Raw genomic sequence first — 13908 nt, 5'->3', positions numbered from 1 at the left:
AAGGACATGTAGGTAGGTATCGTTATGAGTGTAAAGTGAACAGATCAGTAGAGCAAACACTCTGGGTCCACCCGTGCCACCAAGCGTTCTCAGTTGTTCTAACCAAGTTCCAGCCGCCTGACTGAGCACCTCTGGATGGGGGGGGGGTGGTGTCGTTCCCAAGCACCCTCAATTATGGACACACACACAGAAATTAGGAATTAGCTAATTAGGAATTGGCTCCCCTTCTCCACCCCCGAGCAGTCCTTAAGCAATGGCCGTGGGGAGTCGATGTATAAGTTCCCCAGCTTCAGTACCCCTTTGAGCTGCGTGTTTTGCACTGTGTCCCCAAATTTCCTATGGGGTTAAGCTTCTATCACTTGATAAGGGTGCTCTTTGTCAGCTGCTGTCCCTCCCCTGTGTTGATACCCATGCCCCCCGTGGTGTTGCCTGCACTTCCCAAATAAACTACCTTTGCATGAATACCTCGTCTCAGGGTCGGCTGCTGGGAAAACCCAGGCAAAGACATGCAGCATAGGGAAATTTAGACACATCCCTGTTTGGTCCTCTAGAGGATGTATATACACACAGGCCAGGATGAAAAGGAAAAACACAACAATGACAGGAGTTTAAATGAAGATGGTGAGAGTATGTCAGATTTTTTTTCCTTCTATTTTCTAAACTTTCTGTAAAGTTGTTATATGAGTATAAACTTTTTCTGTTTTATATGTTTAAGCAACAGTAAATACATCTGTGTGCCTCAAATCCACATACACAGAAAGGTTGGAAATAGAAGTGAGAAATATCTCTTAAAGAAATGGGTTGAAAAAAAAAAAAAAAAAAGAAATGGGTTGCCCACAGGATGGTCTGTTTTAGGACAGCACCGGGTCAGTGAGGTTTCTGGAGCCAGAATGTGACCTTGTAGAAACCAGACCTCAATCTGGTCCACATCAAACATCTACACAAATTCAAGGTTTACACAGTTTAGTGCCCAAAGTACAGCAATGTCTGTTTTTTCAAAGAGCAAACTGTATAAACACAAACACACATTGCATTCATTCCTATTTTTTCTAAATTCCAAATAACTAAACATTTTCTTTGGAAAGTTTCCTCACAAGTAAGTAAAATCATTTCTGTTTTAAAATTGTGATCTACAGGTTATATGATCAGAGCTTCTTTTATTTTACTGAGCTGTTCTCCATGTAAAACCTATTTTTAACCCAGAGAGTTGAATTTAGTTATCTTGCTTCTAGGAACATTATAGCAGGCTGTAGAAACGAACATTTTATTTTCCCATCATTTTCTACTTTAAAACTTTTGATTAAAAAGAAAAAGAAATACACACAGGCACATGCAATTGATTCTATTGTAATGGGAATTTAGGTTCCAAACCAGGAGCTAAACAGATTGTAGGTGTAAAGCCAAACTATTTGGACACGTAGTCTCTGAGATAAATACTGTACCCAACAATGTCACTTTTTGCAATGGGGAGGAGTGGATAGCTGCTTCATTCAAGAGAGTTAGTGATTTTATTTGAAAGGCTAATTAACTCAACGTACAAGTTTTTCTTCTCCTGTAGACAAAGCGAGGGTGGGGTCACTTTCTACCGGTAAAATGAGGAAGGAAAACGTGTTCTTTACTTCCTGTTATCTTTTTCTTATGGGAAGGCTGATAGAGGCTGTGGAACAAAGTGGTGAAAGATGACATGCTTCAGAGCTAGAGAGACCTAGGTTCAAATCCCGGTTCAGCCACTTATTGGCTGGGAGAGCTTGGGTAAGTTATTTAACTTCTCTGTGCCTCCATTTCTTCCTCTGCAGAATCGACATTATACCTAAGAGAAACAGCCCTTCATAATAACAAAGAATAGAAAGCAACAGAAATGCCCATCAACAGAAGAATGTATGGAAAAATTACACAGCTGAGAAAATGAATGAACTCCAGCCCCTTGTGAAAAGCATGGACCAACCTAAGGAATGTGATGTTCAGTGAACAAAAGCCTGCCACCCTTTTCATCAAGTCCAAATCTAACTAAAACTAAGCAATCAGGTATTTGGGTATACAGTAGAAAAAAACAAGGAAATGCAAAATTCTGGATAGTGGTTGTGGGGGGGGGTGAACAAGAAAATGGGTTGGGAGGAGCACAGAGATGGATGCGAGTTACTGTTCACCTTCTGGTTCTTGGGTTGGGCGGCAAGTTCATTGGCAAGTTCATTTTTTTAATTAAAATATGAATAAATGAATAAAAGACGAGCAGGAGAGGGCCATGCCTGGAACGACAGTGGTCCTTAACCAATTAACCCATTACAATTAACCAATTTTGTGCAAGTGCATCTGAAATTGCAAGAAGAAAGAAAGAAAGAAAGAAAAGAAGTAGACAAAGTAGTGTCTACTGTATAGAGTTGTGATAAAAATTAAATGAGAAAATGCATGTCACATGCTTAACATAACTGCCTAGAAAAGAGTACACTTTAAATAGATGATATCTCAAATTGCTATTTTGTAAAACCATAGTTTTTAGACGATTTCAGACTTTGGAAATGTCTCATATACTTGGAATGTATCAATTTCAACCAAACAAGATTAATTCTAAGACTGTTCTTGTTGTCAGCTCAGTTCTACATATATTACAGATGAATAGAACCGAGACTTGAATCTAGCCATTCGCTTTCGAGGGCCTATGCGATGTGCCAGGTATTGAGTTGGGTCCTGGAGACACTGGTGAGTGTCACAGGTCTAGACTCTGCCATTGCGGGTACACGGGGCTGAAGGAGTGAACAAATAATTAGGTGGTTACCGAGGTGATTAGGGCCAGAGGGAGAGGAGCATGCTGTGACCCGGCACTGCTGACCCTCAGGGAAGGTCAGAACAGTGCGGGGCAGGGGGCACAGACTGCCACCAGCCGTGAAGCATCCCCAGCCCAGCTCCACCTCCCTGGGGGAGCGACCAGGCTCAGGGTTGTCATGAATGAACGTGAGCCTGAGTCAGGCATTTAGGGAAAATGCCCAGCACACAGTGGATATTATGTTAGTATTATAAATAAAACAAAGCAAGGATATGTACTGACGGGTTCAGCTGCCCACTTCCATTTTTACCCACCACACGCAAATGGGGTTGTCTTACCCGTTTGGGCTGCTATAGCAGCTACCATCAGCTAGGTGCCTTATAAACAGCAGACATTTATCTCTCCCAGTTCTGGAGGCTGAGAAGTCCAAGATCAAGGCAGCAGCAGATTCAGTGTCAGGTGAGAGGCCGCTTTGTGGTTCATAGCTGGTGCCTTCTTGCTGTGTCCTCACATGGTGGAAGGCAAGGGAGCTTTCCGGGGTCTCTTTGATAAGGGCACGAATCCCATTTGCAAGGGCTCCACCCTCATGACCTAACCACCTCCCAAAGGCCCCACCTCCTAATGCCATCACCTTGGGGATTAGGCTTCAACATATGGATTTGCGGGGGTGGCTCACAAGCAGCAGGGCCCACCGTGCCTTCCTCCTATGGTACTTAGTCACGTGGTCATGATTAGTACTGTCACCTTTGACTCCCTTGCACAAAATAACCTGAGAGAACTTAGCTGTTCTTTAACATTCAGGGCAAGGAAGCGGTGCCGGGTACCCTCACTTGTGTAAATGTCACATCACCTGGGGGTTTGTAAGCAGAAAGTCCTACAGGCCTCCAACTTGACTCCCAGACTCATGCTTGAGTCCACGGCAACACCGAGCACACGCCCCTTCCTAGCTCCCTGGGCCCAGGGACTCAAGATTCATTTGTGGCTGTTTCTTTGCACATAAGCACAAACATATGATCAACCCAGAGCCAAAGACCCCAGGGGTCTGTCTATCACCTTCCCTTCTCTCTCCCCACCCCTAAAAGCCAGCAAGAGGGCTTCCCTGGTGGCGCAGTGGTTGAGAGTCCGCCTGCCGACGCAGGGGACGCGGGTTCGTGCCCCGGTCCGGGAAGATCCCACATGCCGCGGAGCGGCTGGGCCCGTGAGCCACGGCCCCTGAGCCTGCGCGTCCGGAGCCTGTGCTCCGCAGCGGGAGAGGCCACAGCAGTGAGAGGCCCGCGTACCGCAAAAAAAAAAAAAAAAAAAAAGCCAGCAAGAAACAATTTGACGGGGTAAACTTGCTTCACAAACTTGAACATTGTTACCTTCTAATGTAAGACCAGCAATACTCTGGATATAAATGACAGGTGTGATTAACATAATCAGCTTCAGCTTATTGCAGCCAACAAAATGGAAGGAGGCATTTAGCTATAATTGCTGAGACACTTTTCATTCAACAAGTGCGTCTTAAACATCAGGCGTGCTCATCTAGACCCAAAGAGGTATTCGCTTTCACTTATCACTTGGAATAAAGGTACTCATAATAAGCTTATGAGATGACTCATAATAAGCTTTTAACTACATTTCTCTGCTTCTGTGCTACACATAGTTCTTCCATGGGGGAAATGAAGCATTCACATGGGAAAGATGAATCCTTAATCACGCAGAATGATGATCCGTGACTCCCTAATTCATCCCTAAGAGGTTCTACCCTCGGCTTAGAAGTGAAGGGGGATTTGGGACAGGACTGTACTCAGAAAAAGGTAAGAATAAGCTGGGTTTGCTTCTTCTCCATAATTGTGAAAAAGTGTTAGGTAATTGTGAGAATGGGTATAATTTGGGGCGGGGGGAAACACCCTTCCTATAAAAGGTACAGTAAATGTTCTTCAAGTGAGGAGTGATTGAAGTTTAACCCTCCAGCTGCAGGGATGCCCAGCCTGGGCCCTCCCTCTTCACACCCGGCAGGATGGGCGCTCCAGGTGCCCGATCTCTTACCCCGAGTCACCCGACCTGGGGCCTGGCAGAGAGCTACCTCTACCTGCCCACTCCCCCAAGTCCTCTGCCCCACCTAGATTTTGATGTTAAAAAGCTTCTTCCCGGGCTTCCCTGGTGGCGCAGTGGTTGGGAGTCCGCCTGCCGATGCAGGGGACATGGGTTCGTGCCCCGGTCCGGGAAGATCCCACATGCCGCGGAGCGGCTGGGCCCGTGAGCCGTGGCCACTGAGCCTGCGCGTCCGGAGCCTGTGCTCCGCAGCGGGATAGGCCACAGCAGTGAGAGGCCCGCGTACCGCAAAAAAAAAAAAAAATCTTTTTCCCACTCTGCCCGCCCCTGCTCCCACATCAATTTCACATTCTTTTTTTTTTTTCTATTTTGAAATTATTTTAATTTACAAATAGAAAACATCTTGGAAGAAAAAAATGAAAGAAAAACAAAACATATAGGTAAATTTTTAGTCCATGAGCGTCTCAAATCCTCACTTGTTCACCAATCCCCAAGATGAAAAACACTTTTCTAAAAAGGTATTCAGCCACCAACAATGATGTTATTAATAGGAATATGGATCAATTTCACAAAAAAGCCCAATTTCACATTCTTAATGTACATACAGGCAGTGGGATATTGGGAATTACTGAGTCCTTTCATTTAAACCAATGCTGTCATGTTAACTCAGTTTGCCTGTCCTTGTAACCCTCAGTGTGACGTCTCCTGCTTTCAGAGGAGGACAGAGCCGGGCAGCAGTGGCAGGTGATGGAAAGCCTGGCCGGGGAGGCGGGGAAGCAGGCGCCGGTGTTGGGTCCCCACCTGCTGGCCACATCCCTGCTCCTCCTTAAGTCCTGCGTACTTGTCACTGAAGTGACAGGCTCCACCTAGGTCACCTCCAAAGCCCTTGCCATCCCAGAGGGCCTAATTCACAAGTCGTCCGTTTCTGCAGGCTGTTTGCTGGGCACATCATTTGTACAGAGGAGAGGAATTCCACAGACCGTCATGAAGCCAGCTCAGCTCTTCAGCCCCGCTTCCTCCCGGTGGTGGAGCCTGGCTCTTGCCAATTTGAGTAACTGGGTCACTTCCGGTTTAAACTCTGTTGCTTTGGGGTAAACCCTCAGTCAACTCAGGACCCTCCCGCTTCTCTCTTTCCCTTTCCTTCTCTCAGGATTAAATTGGGATTATGGGAGGCTTATTTAAGGTTTTGTTACGTCCGTGACAGGGTGGAGAGCAAGAGCTGGTTGTGTCTGTTCCATGGTTGTCTTTGGCCTCCAATGAGCTGGGACCCGCCCCCTGGTCCAGAGTGTTGCCCTCGGACCCTGCCGACGGCGAGGCTCCTCCCGGCCCCCTCCCCGGTTGTGGTGCCCAGCACGTGGCTCCCCTTTCCTTTGGTCCTTCTGTGCATCCCATGCTGGGGGGCGGGTGTAGCTGGGAGACTTTGGCGGTCTCCCTCGGGATCGTGCTCTAGCTGAGGGCCCGGGGAGCCCTCCCTCATGCCTAGGTGCCAGACCTGAACAGAGACACCCGCTAAACTTCTCAGGGATCTCCATCAGGGCTTGTTTTGCTGGAAGATGCTGCCCTCGTCTCAGGAGCTCATCAGCATCTGGACCCCAGCTCCACTGCTTCTGAGTCTCCTTCCCAGCCCTGACCCCACTGAACTCATCTCGGTTGGAAAAACAGTTCTGATGTTATCCTGACTCTCCTCGCCCCTGATTTATTTATGGCGTAATTTATTTATGATATAATACATGCTGGGAGGACGAGGGAGCCACTTGGGAACATGAAGAGCCATCCAAGTTCATGCTCAAGCGAACTTAGGTGAAAAGAAAGATAAATCCATATATAATTGATTAAAATATTTATAAAGACACAGGTTACTTATCTCAAAACCTGAGAAAGGTCAGAAATGACAGACGAGACAGTGGGGTGGAATGAATCTGGGTCACAGATTGCGATCCAAGGAGAAGGAGGGAGAAGAGGAGGGTGGGGACGCTCGGCAGTGTACGGGAGAGGAGGCCCAGGACCAAGGTGGCTTAGGTGCCTGTCCACAGGCTGGAGGTGGAGGTGAAGGTCAGGTGCACGGCTTGGGGGTGGGGCGGGCCCAGAAAATACCCGTGAGCAGAACAAAGCTGACCGAGGAGGGTCAGGGGAAGATGGAGGACGCAAGGAGGAGCAGCTGGGGGAAAGACCTGAGCAGGACGGTGCTGAGCTCGCCTTGATTAGATGACTGTGGAGAAACGGTTACAGGTAATTCAAGACCGGTCTTCGGGGGTGGGGGAGGGGAGGGTGGGAGTGTTGGGGGCGAATAGGAAGAACCACGTTGCAGGTGCAAAGCCATCTGGGTCTGGTCGAGGAATTTGCATGGGATTCTGGGGAAGGGAAAGATTCGGGCTGCCGAGGAGGAAGCTGCTGTCCTTGGCGGTGTCTGGTGAGTGATGAAAACCGGAGAGGTAGCAAAGATTACCAGGCTGCAGACTTGCAGAAGCAGCAGGACACTGGCACAGCCCACAGGACGGGGAAGTTGGGCAACAGGGAAGGCTGGGTGAGGAAGGGTGGGGAGGTTGAGGTCTCAGGGCTATTTATATTCAGCCGGAGACGTCCTGGAGACCTTGGTACGTGACATACCGGAGAGGAGAGGCCCGGGCGTGTGCTGGAGCAGGCGTGTGTCAGGAGGCAGTGATGGGAGGAGTGGCGAGCTGGGCTCGGTGCGAGGAGAAGGTCGGGGTGCTTCCCGTGAAAGCGTGTAAGTCAGGCAGCCCTCTGCCACTCCACCTCTGGGCTTGCAGTGCTGAGAGCGGAGCCGGGACACCGCTGTCTCACTTCTCTTGCATTTAACGTAGAATGTGAAATTTACAGTTCTCTTTAAAGCACTGACCAGAGAACGTTGTTTACGCAGCACAAGAGAGGAGCATGGGATCCGGAGCCTCCCGAACTTGGATTAAAATCCTAGCTCTGTAGAGAAAATGTGGTGTATGCATACAATGGAATATTGCGGAGCCCTAAGAAGAAAGGAAATTCTGACTCATGCTACAACACGGATGGATCTTGAGGTCATTATGCTAAGTGAAACTAGTCAGTCACAGAAAGGAAAATACTAGATATGATTCCACTTATAAGAGGTGTCCAGAGTACTCAAACTCATAGGAACAGAAAGTAGACTCATGGTTGCCAGGGACTACAGGGAGGGGGGAGGGGGAGTTATTGTTCAATGGATTCAGAGTTTCAGTTTTGCAAGGTGAAAACATTCCAGAAATCTTTTGCACAGTATATGAACAGAGTTAACACTACTGGACTATACCTTCAAAATAGTTAAGATGGTAAATTTTATGTTACGTGTTTTTAGCACCACCCACCATAACATTTTTGAAATCCTAGATCTTCTGGTCTCCTAGTGGCTGTGTGACCTTGACCTTGTACAAGCCAGCTAATTTCTTAGAGTCTCGGTTTCCTCATCTGTAAGATGGGCATAGAACACCCACCTCATAAAGACATTCTAGGACTAAATAAAAGCATGTAAGTGAAGCTCCGAACGTAGCACCTAGCACATCAAAGGTGTTCACGTTTCATTTAAATTAAATTAGTTCCCCTACTATCGAAACCTGGATGGTTTTCTTTTAAGGACCTAGACTTACTAGGTCTAGGCCTTTAGCGGCATATCGTAGTGCAGCCTCCACAATACTGAGGATGAAATAGGTAACAGGAAGCCCCCTGAACTCTTGTTCCTAAAGATTTGTGATACACTACACACCAAGTGTCCCAGCATCCCTGTTCTCGATCAGAGGAGGGTCCCAAATAAAGAGGTCGCTCTTCCCATCAGAAGAAGCTGAATACAATCTCTTCTGACACAAACTGGGCAGAAACCAAACACCACTGTCCAGAACCATGGGTTTTCAGACTTTCTGGTAGAGAACCCCTTTGCAAAGCAGCAGTCAGTAGTGGCAGGCATTTGGGTGAGCCCACGGCAGAGAACAAATCTCCTTAGGAATATCATTACTGAGTATTTACCGCATAAAGTGAAATCTGAGCAAGTCCAATGCAGAGACATGAGACCAACGTGGAATAAGCTTAGGAGAACACCGAACCTGAAAACCCAAGATGTAGAGGACTTCAGACCAGAACGTTCTCTGAGCCACCCCTGGCTAGAGAGTTTTTCTTACCCTTCACGGAGAAGAATCTGGGAGTTTATGCCAAAACTCCTTTCGATATCATGTACAGTTTGTTGCATCAAGTTGTAAGTTATCTAGAAATACCTGCAATCGTCTTATTTCGTAGTGTGGGTTCAAGCATTCTCGACACTTCCTTCTGTCATAAAGTCCTGGGTCCCCGACAGCTGCCAGCTGTTATTACAGCAAGATACCTGCACAGGGTGGACCCCTTCTGACTCTTGCAGTTAAAATCCTGGTGCCTGGAGTTTCCAGGTAAGCAGTAACCCTCACACAATGTTGTCTGGGTGTGCAGCCTGTAACAATAGTGCACCACACCCAGAAAAACAATATGCCAAAATATTAAACTCTCCTACTCAGGCGCTATGTCACGTAGGCCATGCATCTTAAGATGTCAGAGCCCTTGAGAGGGTCAGTCAGACTGATTTGATACTTTCCTATTGCTCTCAACTTTCTCAGGCTGTTTCTTTTTTTTTTCTTTTAAGGTATTCCATGGCTTGTCCCCACCTTGAGTGACAGCATGGTGAAGGGGATAGAGCAAGGGGTTTTGGCATCAAGGCCGCAGTGAGGTGAGATCCCATCTCTACCTCCTTTAATGGCTGTGTAAGCTGATCCTATTACTTAATTTTTTGTAGCCTCAGAATTCCTCCTCCATGGAGTAGAATTTTCTAGAAGCTACCTCAAGTTTATGGAGAAAAGAGAGATGGTGTAGCTGAAGGGTAAGGGCTGCTGCCTGGTCCGTAGGAGCTGCTCCCTGAGTGTTAGCTGCTGCCCCCTTCTCCCCCCACCCATGTTGCCTTCTCATTTCCCCTGATTCTGAATCTTGTTTCATCCTTTCTAATCCCGGAACCAGCCCTGAGGCCTTCAGCTCTTTCTCTGATGAAGACTTTCATTCCTGGACGCTCCCATCCCCCCACACACTCCAACTACCTGATAAACAGCCTCTAATAGTCACGAAAAGTTCGTCTCTCCTCTCTTTGCACACACTCTCCCCTCACCAGTTACTTCTCCCTCTTCAGAAGAAGGCTGACCGGGCCCTTCACTTCGGGCTGTGCCCACTTCCAAGTATGTGACCCGTTGCTGACACGTCAGCGTTTCTCTCATCTGGCCCCTCTTGGGACCTAGATCTTTTTCATCACACTTCCCATCATTTGTTTTGTGTTCCCATCCTGTGCGTGTGTGTGAGAGGGAGAGCACGTGTCTTTTCTCTCTTCAATGCCCGTACCCCCTTTTCACCCAGACTCCGCACCCCATTTGTCGTCAGAGGCCCAGCAGGACAGGTCGGCCCCTACGTGAGCTCTGGCCTGCCCCTCCTTCCAGCTCAGCATCCTGCTTGGAACTTTCTCCCAAGCAGACACTGCTAATTAACTCGGCCTGAACCCCGGTCTCAGGGCTACGTGTTCACATGAAAGGGCTGTTGAGACCACAAGGACCTCCCTGCTTCCTGCAGAGGGAAGATCAATCTCTCCTTTCCCTTCAACTTATAGTCAACTTTCTCCAGGAAGTGGCTGTTCCTTATTTTATACTATGTCAGAGGTAGCAGTTCAATCCTGGAGTTTCTATTTGAGAAGTTGCATGGAGGGTTTCAACAAGTGTTCCAAAGCAGGTTCTTTTCCCTTGGTCCTGCTCAGTTACTTACGTCTGGCTCATGTACATCCTGTTAATTTAAAGCGTGTCTCTGTGATCTGCAATTTCTCCTCATCAATACCGTTGAGGACCAAGCAGCCTGCAGAGTTTATTTGTTCTATCTTATGCTAAAAACAAAAACATGGAACTGTTTGTGACCGAGGCCTGCTCTTATGTTTGGAAACCACACGATGGGCTCTTGGTCCCCTGCAGCGAGTCCTGGTAGAGCTGTGGGGATAGCTGAGGGGGTCTGATAAAAGCCAGGGCCTGGCACCCTGCAGCTTTTAAAGAGTGAGCTGAGACACACTGCTGTTAGGAGACGCAGGAGTGTGGCTTGTTTATCTCCACTTTCTCCATGGACATCTCTGGACACATAGGGTTGCTGTTTTGTTTTGACTGATTTGGACTTTTTTCCCCTCACGGTTAAAAGAGCAAACAAGCTTTAAAAATGACCTAATCGTTGTCCAGGGTGACTTCATGGGAAGTCACCAACCTCCCCAGAATGCAGAGTAGGAGCAGGGCTGGTGCCAGGAAAGGAGATTTGGAATTCGGAAACTTTGAAGCCCTGTAAACAGCCATGGAAGTATCGCGTGAGTCGGACCTCAGTTCCCCATCCGCAAAAATGCCAGTTGTTTTTTTTTAATCTTTTTTTAAAATTTATTTTTGCCTGTGTTGGGTCTTCATTGTTGCACGCGGGCTTTCTCTAGTCGCTCCACGGCATGTGGGATCTTCCCGGACCAGGGCTCGAACCCGTGTCCCCTGCATTGGCAGGCGGATTCTTAACCTCTGCACCATCAGGGAAGTCCTACCAGGTTTTTAGATAAGGAAGAAATTTAAAGATCTTTCAGGGTAAAGAACTGCATAGATTATTTTTTATTAATTATTTCTTGGAGTATAGTTGATTTACAATGTTGTGTTAGTTTCTGCTTTATGGCACAGGGGTGCATAGATTAGTATCATGATTCTAGGTAATATAATGTAGGTATAGTTTACACACTATTCCCTTTGTGTGAATCCCCCCGAGGCAGGGCTATGACTCATGGTGGACAATGAAGAGGACAAAGATTTAGGGAACCCTGGACTGGACTTGAGAAGTTCACCCTCGAGCCCCAACTACCGGTGATGGTTACTTCAGTATTAGTATTTTATAGATTATACTTTACAAATAGAACTCATGCTCCTTGTAAAAACATCCAAACAACAGAAATATTTAAAGTATGTAAAGCAAAAATCTCTGGGCCTGCCTCCCCAGAAGGGGGTCAGCAGGGTGGTGGCCATCACCTGGGTCTCTTCCAGGCGCGCACACTGAGAAGTGTTTGTTTTAACGAAAGTTAGATCATACTCTGTGCATTGTTCTGCGTGACAGTTGCGTCTTTTATTCTTAAGTGGAAGTGACGAGGGGTGGGAAGTAAGCGCAGGCTTCTGCATCAGAGTTGTAAGTCCCCAGCCCCTTCTGTTACTGGCTGCGTGTTTTGGAGCAAATTGCATAACTTCTTTGAATCTCATCTTTTAAAATGGGTACTGGGGGGCTTCCCTGGTGGCGCAGTGGTTGAGAGTCCGCCTGCCGATGCAGGGGACGCGGGTTCGTGCCCCGGTCCGGGAAGATCCCACATGCCGCGGAGCGGCTGCGCCCGTGAGCCATGGCCTCTGAGCCTGCGCTTCCGGAGCCTGTGCTCCGCAACGGGAGAGGCTACAACAGTGAGAGGCCCGTGTACCGCAAAAAAATAAAAAATAAATAAAATAAAATGGGTACTGGGGACTTCCCTGGCGGTCCAGTGGTTAGGACTCTGAGCTTCCACTGCTGGGGGTCAGGGTTCGATCCCTGATCAGGGAACTAAGGTCCCATGCTATTTAATGTCTAGAGCTCTTATGCAGATTAGAGGTGATATATGTAAAATGCCAGGCACATGCTGAGTATGGAAGATCATGATTATTTCTAATAAACTTTAAATTCTAGGTTATTTTTCATTCTTGAACTGTCACAATGCTAGATTTTTCTACTAATTTGAGCAAGATTGGCTGTAGTTCATAAAGACACTCTCTTAGATGTTTTATTTTAGTAAATTCTCAGTGGGGTTCACTCCTGTTTTCTTTTTTTAAATCAGTGATTTTCAACCTTGATTCCATGTTAGAATTACTTGGGAAGCTTATAAAAACCCCAAACCAGGCCACACCCCATAACGACATCAGAATCTCTGTGGGCAGGACCTATGCCTCTGGATTTTTCTGAAGATCCCCAGGTAAGCCCAACACTCAAGCCTGGCAGAGAATCATCACTTTCTGTGATGCCGTATATGCTCTCACGAAATAAACATACAGGCCAGAACACAGTGGATTTCATTTGCTCGATGTGTTTGTGTTCATGGAAGAGTTTACAACCTTTCCTCTTTCAGTGGAGTGTAATTAATGTTTAAATACACATGCAGCGTGAACACCAGATAAAATTAAATCAAAGTATTGCAAATTGTAAAGTATATCTATTTTTATTATAAAGCACATTAAGGAATATTTAGAAAGTAGAAAAAAGCAAGCAAACAAGCAATTCACAAACAGTCCCACCACCTTTATATATTTCTGCTATTGTACTAGCAATGGTGCATTTATTTTTTTCTATAAATAGATTCTACAATATATAAGTATCGTATCAAACATTATAATTCCTTTTCATTAGGGAACAATTAGGGAACAATTCCATTATAGAGAAACCGGCTTCGGGCTCAGAGCTCTGAAGGGGCTCCGAGCCAAGTATGATTCCTGCTAACCTCGGCCACATTCCTTCAAAGCCTTTTTGTTACCTTTACTCATCTTCTCTTTCAGAATGGAATAACGCAATGGAGACGTGCAGGGGATGACAGGGATTGGCTGGAGTCAGGAGGAGAGGGAAGACGATCGTTTCCACAAGTCACTGTGAAGCCAGGTTAGAGTCATTTGTTCTCCACAGTGAAAGCCTCACTTATTAAGAAGCTCTTCACAAAACCTGTGGAAAAGTCACAAGCAACAGTCGGCAGTGGCTGTCGCCAGGGGGAATCGTGTAGCTGGGGGAGAAAAGTCACCCTACGCCCTTCCAGACCATATTCACATATTTCTTCCCCCAGAGAGCAAACACAGAGTTTAAAACGACCTATTCTTCTTTTCTGGAATATGATTTTTTTTTGAAATTGAAGTATAGTTGATTTACAATGTTGTGTTAGTTCCAGGTGCACTGAAAAGTGATTCAGTTATACATATAAGAACAGTCTATCCTTGACTGATAACTGCTTCCTATTAGCCCTTCTCTGGGACAGGTGCTGTCTTGGGTGTGTCTACGTAAGTTTTCTCGTTTTCTGGATTCACGTTTGC

General features: G+C 46.7%; 1 long non-coding RNA gene across 1 annotated transcript; it reads left to right on the top strand.

Annotated features, from left to right (window-relative positions):
• The first annotated feature begins 10906 nt into the window (after positions 1–10906).
• LOC307176723 lies at positions 10907–13529 on the top strand. The gene is made up of 3 exons (XR_013824873.1): positions 10907–11159; positions 12675–12809; positions 13387–13529. It is a non-coding gene; the product is annotated as an uncharacterized lncRNA (long non-coding RNA).
• The last annotated feature ends 379 nt before the right edge of the window (positions 13530–13908 follow it).

This window comes from Stenella coeruleoalba (genome assembly GCF_951394435.1).
Source record: "Stenella coeruleoalba genome assembly, chromosome: 18".
Lineage (NCBI taxonomy): Eukaryota > Metazoa > Chordata > Mammalia > Artiodactyla > Delphinidae > Stenella > Stenella coeruleoalba.
Note: the sequence above shows the minus strand (reverse complement) of the source record. Positions and strands in the feature narration are given on the sequence as shown.